Source organism: Piliocolobus tephrosceles, chromosome 7, assembly GCF_002776525.5.
Source record: "Piliocolobus tephrosceles isolate RC106 chromosome 7, ASM277652v3, whole genome shotgun sequence".
Taxonomy (NCBI): domain Eukaryota; kingdom Metazoa; phylum Chordata; class Mammalia; order Primates; family Cercopithecidae; genus Piliocolobus; species Piliocolobus tephrosceles.
In genome coordinates this window covers 132194244-132200956 of record NC_045440.1, presented here as the reverse complement: position 1 = coordinate 132200956, position 6713 = coordinate 132194244, and the positions used below count along the sequence as shown (strand labels likewise).

General features: G+C 39.1%; 1 pseudogene; it reads left to right on the top strand.

Moving 5' to 3' along the window:
* Nucleotides 1-6438: 6438 nt before the first annotated feature.
* Nucleotides 6439-6713, top strand: part of LOC111549563 — a 1706-nt pseudogene continuing 1431 nt past the window's right edge.

Below are 6713 nucleotides of genomic sequence, written 5' to 3'. Positions count from 1 at the left end.
ACTATAAAACACTGATGAAAGAAATTATAGATAATACAACCAAATGGAAAACAATCCCATGCTGATATGGTTTGTCTGTGTCCCTACCCAAATCTGACCTTGAATTGTAGCTCCCATAATCCCCACATGTCAAGGGAGGGACCTGGTGCAAGGTAATTGAATCATGGGGGCAGGTTTTTGCTGTACTGTTCTTGGGATAGTGAGTAGGTCTCATGAGATGTGATGGTTTTACAAAGGGCAGTTCCCCTGCACATGCGCTCTTGTCTGCTGCCATGTAAGATGTGCCTTTTCTCCTCCTTTACCTTCCACAATGATTATGAGGCCTCCCCAGCCATGTGGAACTGTGAGTTCTTTAAAGCTCTTTTTCTCTGTAAATTACCCAAGTCTCAAGTATGTCTTTATTAGCAGCATGAGAACTGACTAATATACATGCTCATGGATTGGAAGAATCATTATTATTAAAATGACCACACTGTGATATGGTACACATGTGTAATATATGGAATAGATATGGCATAGTATTACAGGTATAATATATGAAAGCACATTATCTTGTATAATCAGATTCTTCTAGCTAATCCGTATGCTTGTATTTAATTGTGATATTTCACTTGAAATAGCACTTTACTGATTACACCAGCTTTTACGTATCATTAAATGAGCCAGATTACATGAATGTATTTGGAAAGTCTCAAATGCCACTGAAAGGCAAAATACTTGATGGGTTATTAACAGTTATTGAGCACTAGTTTTTTGCCAGGTATTCTATGTGACATGTGCAGGTGAAGGACATGATCACCGCCTTGGAGGACCTCAGATTAAACAATTTAAACAGCACAGTAAATGTTGCAAAGAGGGAAACACAAAATGATATGGAACCACATACAACAACCACCTAGCCTAGACCTTGTGAGAATATGTATAACTGCCTATCAGTAGTGACATCCAAAGTCAGATCTTAAAGAAAAGAGTTATACAAATAGAGGTAAATGAGGATTTTAGGCAGAGTACACTACAGATGCAAAGGAACCACATGCATGAAGTACCATTTAAGATACTGTATTAGTTTGTTCTCATACTGCTCTGAAGAAATACCAGAGACTAGATAATTTATAAAGGAAAGAATTTTAATTGACTCACAGTTCTGTGTTGCTGGGGAGGCCTCGGGAAACTTACAGTCACGGCAGAGGCAAAGGAGAAACAGGTACCTTTTTCACAAAGTGGCAAGATGGAGTGAGTGCAAGCAGGGGAAATGCCAGACACTTCTAAAACCATCAGATCTCATGAGACTAACTATCACAAGAACAGCATGGGGGAAACCACCCCATGATCCAATTACTTTCCCCTGGTCCCACCCTTGACATGTGGGGATTATGGGGATTACAATTCAAAATGAGATTTTGGGTGAGGGCACAGCCAAACCATATCAGATATTGACTAAGAAAATATACTGGGGAACTCAGAGTTCTTGCTGCTGAACCAGCTCTGACGTTTACACTGTTGTAAATGTATGAAAGCAAATCAACCCCTATGAGCCTTAATCCCCCATCTCTAAAATGGGAGTTATCGTATCTTCCATAAGAGGTGTTTAAGAGCTATATAAACCGAAGAAGAGAAAATATGTCATGTGCCTAGAACAGCAGACAAACAAAGGTGCAGTGCATGGTAGCTCTCACTAGTACGATGTATTTTGATATATCAGTGCTATGGAAATATACTTACTAACAATTCTCATTCTTAGTTCTAGCACTCTGTTTATCACAACATTCTCCGAATTGCATAAGATACAAACACAATCCAAAAAATTGGAAATATAGCCAATTAATTCAGCTCTGAGATATTTACAGAAGACTTCAAAGATGATGCACATTGTGAACATTATTGAAAGTCTTCTTGGTTCTCAGGAAGAGAAATATTGCTGCTTCCAACTGTGTGCATGGGAAGAACTCTTGAAGTTCTTTTTGATGAGAATAAGAGCCAGTTAATAAAAAAGGTAGCATTATAGCAAGTTGTCAAAGGAAGCTGGAAGAACATCTTCAAATGGTTTTTGGCCCTCAGACCCTCAAAGTAGAACTTCTTTTTTTCAATACAGTCTAGTTTTCTATTCTAAGTATTTCCTCAAAAGGATCACAAGGTTAAACATAGAAGGTGGCTTATTAATGACTTTCAAAGGATGGCGCCACCCCTGTATAGGCCATTCAGTGAATGAGTTCTACAATGGCAGAGTGCTTTTTATTGAGAGGAAACACTCAGCCTGCACTCTGGTCAGGACGTTTTGTTCTCACGGAATTGCTGCTTTGCTCTTTCATCAATGGCTGTTTTATTTTTGGCTCAGTTCCAGTGCCAGAAGAACCATTGATCAGCAGTGAGAGGAGGCCTTTGATAGGTGGCCAAGGCAGAACAGAGGGTTGTCATGGATAATGTGATTCAGAAGTACAGTTTATGAATGAAGAAGAAGGAGAAAAAACCTTTCACCTGATCTGCGTTTTGGTCTATGAGTAGGAAGTTGAGCAGAAAGGAAGACAGCAATTAAAAAACATTTAATGAAAAATACATATTTGGAAAGAATGTGATGTTTCTAACAGACCTGCTTATTGTACACATTGGCTCCTTCCTTTCTCTCTTACCTTATTCATGCCATGCTCAATCTGGAAACTTCATCCAGCAGTAGAAAACTATTTGTAGTTTCCTGGAGACACTGTGCTATTTAATACCTCCATGTCTTTATATAAACTCTTTCCTCTGAATGGATTATCTTCCCTGACCTCCACTCAGGTCTGATTTCAGCTATGAAAATTTCTCTTATTTCTTATTTAAAAACGAGATTAACAGCACTTTGGAAAGCCAAGGCGGGCGGATCACGAGGTCGGGAGATCAAAACCAACCTGGCTAACATGGTGAAACCCTGTTTCTACTAAAAATACATAAAATTGGCCAGGCATGGTGGCGTGCACCTGTAGTCCCAGCTACTTGTGAGGCTGAGGCAGGAGAACGGCATGAACCCGGGAGGCAGAGCTTACAGTGAGTGGAGATCAAGCCACTCCACTCCAGCCTGGGCGACAAAGTGAGACTCTGTCTCAAAAAAATAAATAAATAAGTAAATAAATGAACAATTTGTTTCTTGACCATTTTATGATGCTTCTCTGTTGGAGTCATCACTGCTTCTTGGGCTGAGTTTACATATGGCCATGTAAAGTTCCCAGAAACCCACATGGGAAGCCTAGCACATTTTTAAAAATTTACCAATTTTCCTGGAAGAATTTGAGATTAAAAAGCCCAATGAATTAGAAGAAACATATTATGTAGCATTTACAAATTTTTCTTAAAATATAGAACAAGAATCCCAAGATGTTTATTCTTAGATATTTAAATATTTACTCTGTGGCTACTTATTGTGATTTTTGGCTTCAGATTTCTTGAGGGCAATCTATCTCTTTGATTTTCATAGAGAAGTTTAAGAATGAGGGGTAGAAACTTCTGTGATGCTACACCTCACCTTACATTTTGCTCATTTGTTCTTTTGTCTGTTTTACTGAGAATGTCAGGAAACACATTTAATAAAGGCACCTATTGTTATTCATCAGTGTGTCCTTAGTATCATGCATACAGAACACAATCAGGTGTCTTTCAAGTTAAACCAGAATGAAGCATATAGGATTTCATCAAGCATAGTAAAAAATAATGACATTAGACAACTCAGTTAATAAATCTGTTCTGTGAAGTGCTGAAAGTGGATGTCGCATAAGAAAAGGACAAAGCTGGTTTATACAACAGTCTGTCACATAGAAATCTCCCTTAATCAATATTTCACTGACACTGATCTTCATAATGTAGGCCTCAGAATAATTTGTGAGGCATTAAAAGGAGGTCAAATTTGATTAAATCTTATTTATAAACTCTCAGGGCTGGAAGTGGACTTAGGAATCATTTGGTTCAGAGATGGCAAATGTGCATGTGTGTGTGGCCACTTTCACTTTCTAAGACCCTGTCAGACATCATTAATCAATCGTGAGACTTCTTTTCACTGAGCCTAGTTACAGATGCAGAACATTTCTTAATTCACTACTCTAGACAGACACAAACAGTCAAAATGATCTTGCAAAAAAACTGATCGACATTTGATTGACTCCAACCCTAAATTCAAAAAATGGATGTCCTGTGTATTCTGCACAAACAAGCATCAAGTTCCTGATTGAGCACTTCTAAAATGAGGCATTCCCTGAGTAGGTCTTTTATCATATTATGATTATGTAATCAGTAATAAATACATGTGTCCTTAAGAAGAGTTACATGCATCCAGCAAATCCTAGCCCCCCAATACTGTAATCCACAGGACACTGCCAAACAGGAATTATTAATCCCATTTTATAAATAGGAAAAATTAGAATCTAAGACAGAGACGGAAAAGGCAATACATAGTTTGGCCTGCTTAGTGTTTTAAAGATAAAATTAAGCCTACATTTAAAAATCAAAAGATTTTGCATCAAAAATGTGGTTTCACCACTTCTTATTTAAAAGTAAGAATAAACCTGTTTTTTCATATGGTGGCAATTGGCCCATGCTTTATAGCATTTGGACCCTTTGATGGCTTTGTACTTGCAGTTTTCCACAATTCCCACTATGTTCACAATTCACGAGGGTTAACTTTTCTTCCTGCCTGCTTCAGTCATGCTACCTGTGAGTCTCTTGTAAGAAGCTGAGTTGACATTGACGCCAAGTTTCCCAAAGCTCATGTGGCTATTGTTTTTCTGCCATTGCATTTGCTCTTCCCTCTGACTTGAATGGCTTTCTCTTCCATTTCCATATTACTGAAACTAAAAATTGGCAGGGGTGAGGAAGACTAGGACTCTGGAGATGTGAAAACTTTGGAGAGTTTGTCTTACTTCTGCAGCCTCTTATACTCTGGGTAATTTGCAGATTTTATTTACCAAGGCAGAAAGCTGAGAATCCAGGTTTATAATAGTAAAGGACTGCTGGTGGGTGTCCAAAAAAATGGTAGAACTTTTAGCAGAGACCTCGATGGTCTCATTAAGCTTAGTATGTGTTTTCTAATTTCACCTGTATTTTTATTCATATCATACAACCTACCAGCTCACATGTCAGCTTACCATATGGAGACTCTCAGTTCTGCATGCATAAGTCATAGAGGATCTCAATAAAGTCTCATTGCCTTTACAGTGGTGTTTTGATAAGTGCACTTACTTTGTTGTCATGTCTTTGTTTTTCTCCTCCAGTGCCTATCTAATTACCTGTCACATAGTCAGAGCTCAATAAATGCTTCCCAAAGCATTCAACTGCATCATTGCTCAGCACCTTAATCTTCCTTCATGGTCTCTTGCAGATATTATGTCATAATCTACCCACAAGCCACCAAGAAGGAGGTGGAAAATGTTTTTCTCATTTCACTGATGGCAAATATCAGATAAAATAGGAACAATATGATTTACCTGATATCTTACATACCATTAAGGGCACAAATATAGTTTGCAAAATAGTGTTTGTTAAGTCACATGTCACTGAGAGACAGTGAAGTGAAACAGAATGAGTGTGGAATCTGCAACAAATTCTAGAGCTCATTGTTACTAGCTTCTGTTAACTGTGTCAGGTACTTCCCTTGGTTTTCTTGGGTACCAAGCTTCAATGCCTTTCAGGTGCATTGTAGTTTTTGGTTAAAAAGAATGACTGTCTACAATTTCAAGATGCTCAAACAGTTCTGTGCATATTCAAAAAGTTTTATTTCAGTTTTATGCCCAACTATCTTTCCTTCTGTAACTCAGTCTCAAGTACAAGTAGAACAGTGATATAGGACAAAGCTGGGGGAGTCCTAGTGTTAGATTGATTGCATACTGGTTTCCTTATTTCCAAAGGCTAACACAAGATTCTTTCCCTGGCTCTCTTGTTAAAATGCATTATCTCCCATGATGTGTCTCAACCCTTCTGATAAAGTGTCCTGTGATAGTTCTGCTTTATTGATGAGCCAGACATGATTATATGTGAAATATCAAGTGTAGGCATAGAATAGGGTGAAGCTGGAATCATTAACCATAGAGATATGTACAGCGTACGATTGGGGAAAAGAGATAAACAAGAGAAGCAATCAAGTAAACTTAGAGGAGGAATAAAAGGGGGTATAGGAAAAATTTCAATGTAAAAGTGATACTTCTGTTAGATCTTGAAGGATCTTGGTGAGTAAAAATCTCACCAAGGCAACACAAAATTAAAACCACTTTAGCCGAAGGAAACCAAGGAGGCAAAGAAGTGAGAACCATGGCGGGGTGCGATGGCTCACACCTGTAATCCCAGCACTTTGGGAAGCTGAGGCAAGCAGATAACTTAAGTCAGGAATTCGAGACCAGCCTGGCCAACAAGGTGAAACCCCTCTCTACTAAAAATACAAAAAGTTGAAGGTCGGGCCATGGTGGGGCAGAGGTCGGGAAGATGGCCTGGCGAGGCTGGGCACAGAGAGGCTGCGGTTGCGGCCAGGCATGGGCTGTGTCGGTGGGCGGCCACAGCTGTAAGGAACTCCCTGTGGCCCTAGCCCTGCCGCGGTTGCTCGGATGCAGTTTTAACTTATTTATTCAGCAAAAAATGCGGATTCAGAAAAGCACCCAGGAAGGTTGAACCTCGAAGATCAGACACAGGGACAAGTGGTGAAGCATACAAGAGGAACCACATGATTATCTCAATAGATGCAGAAAAGGCTTTTGACAAAA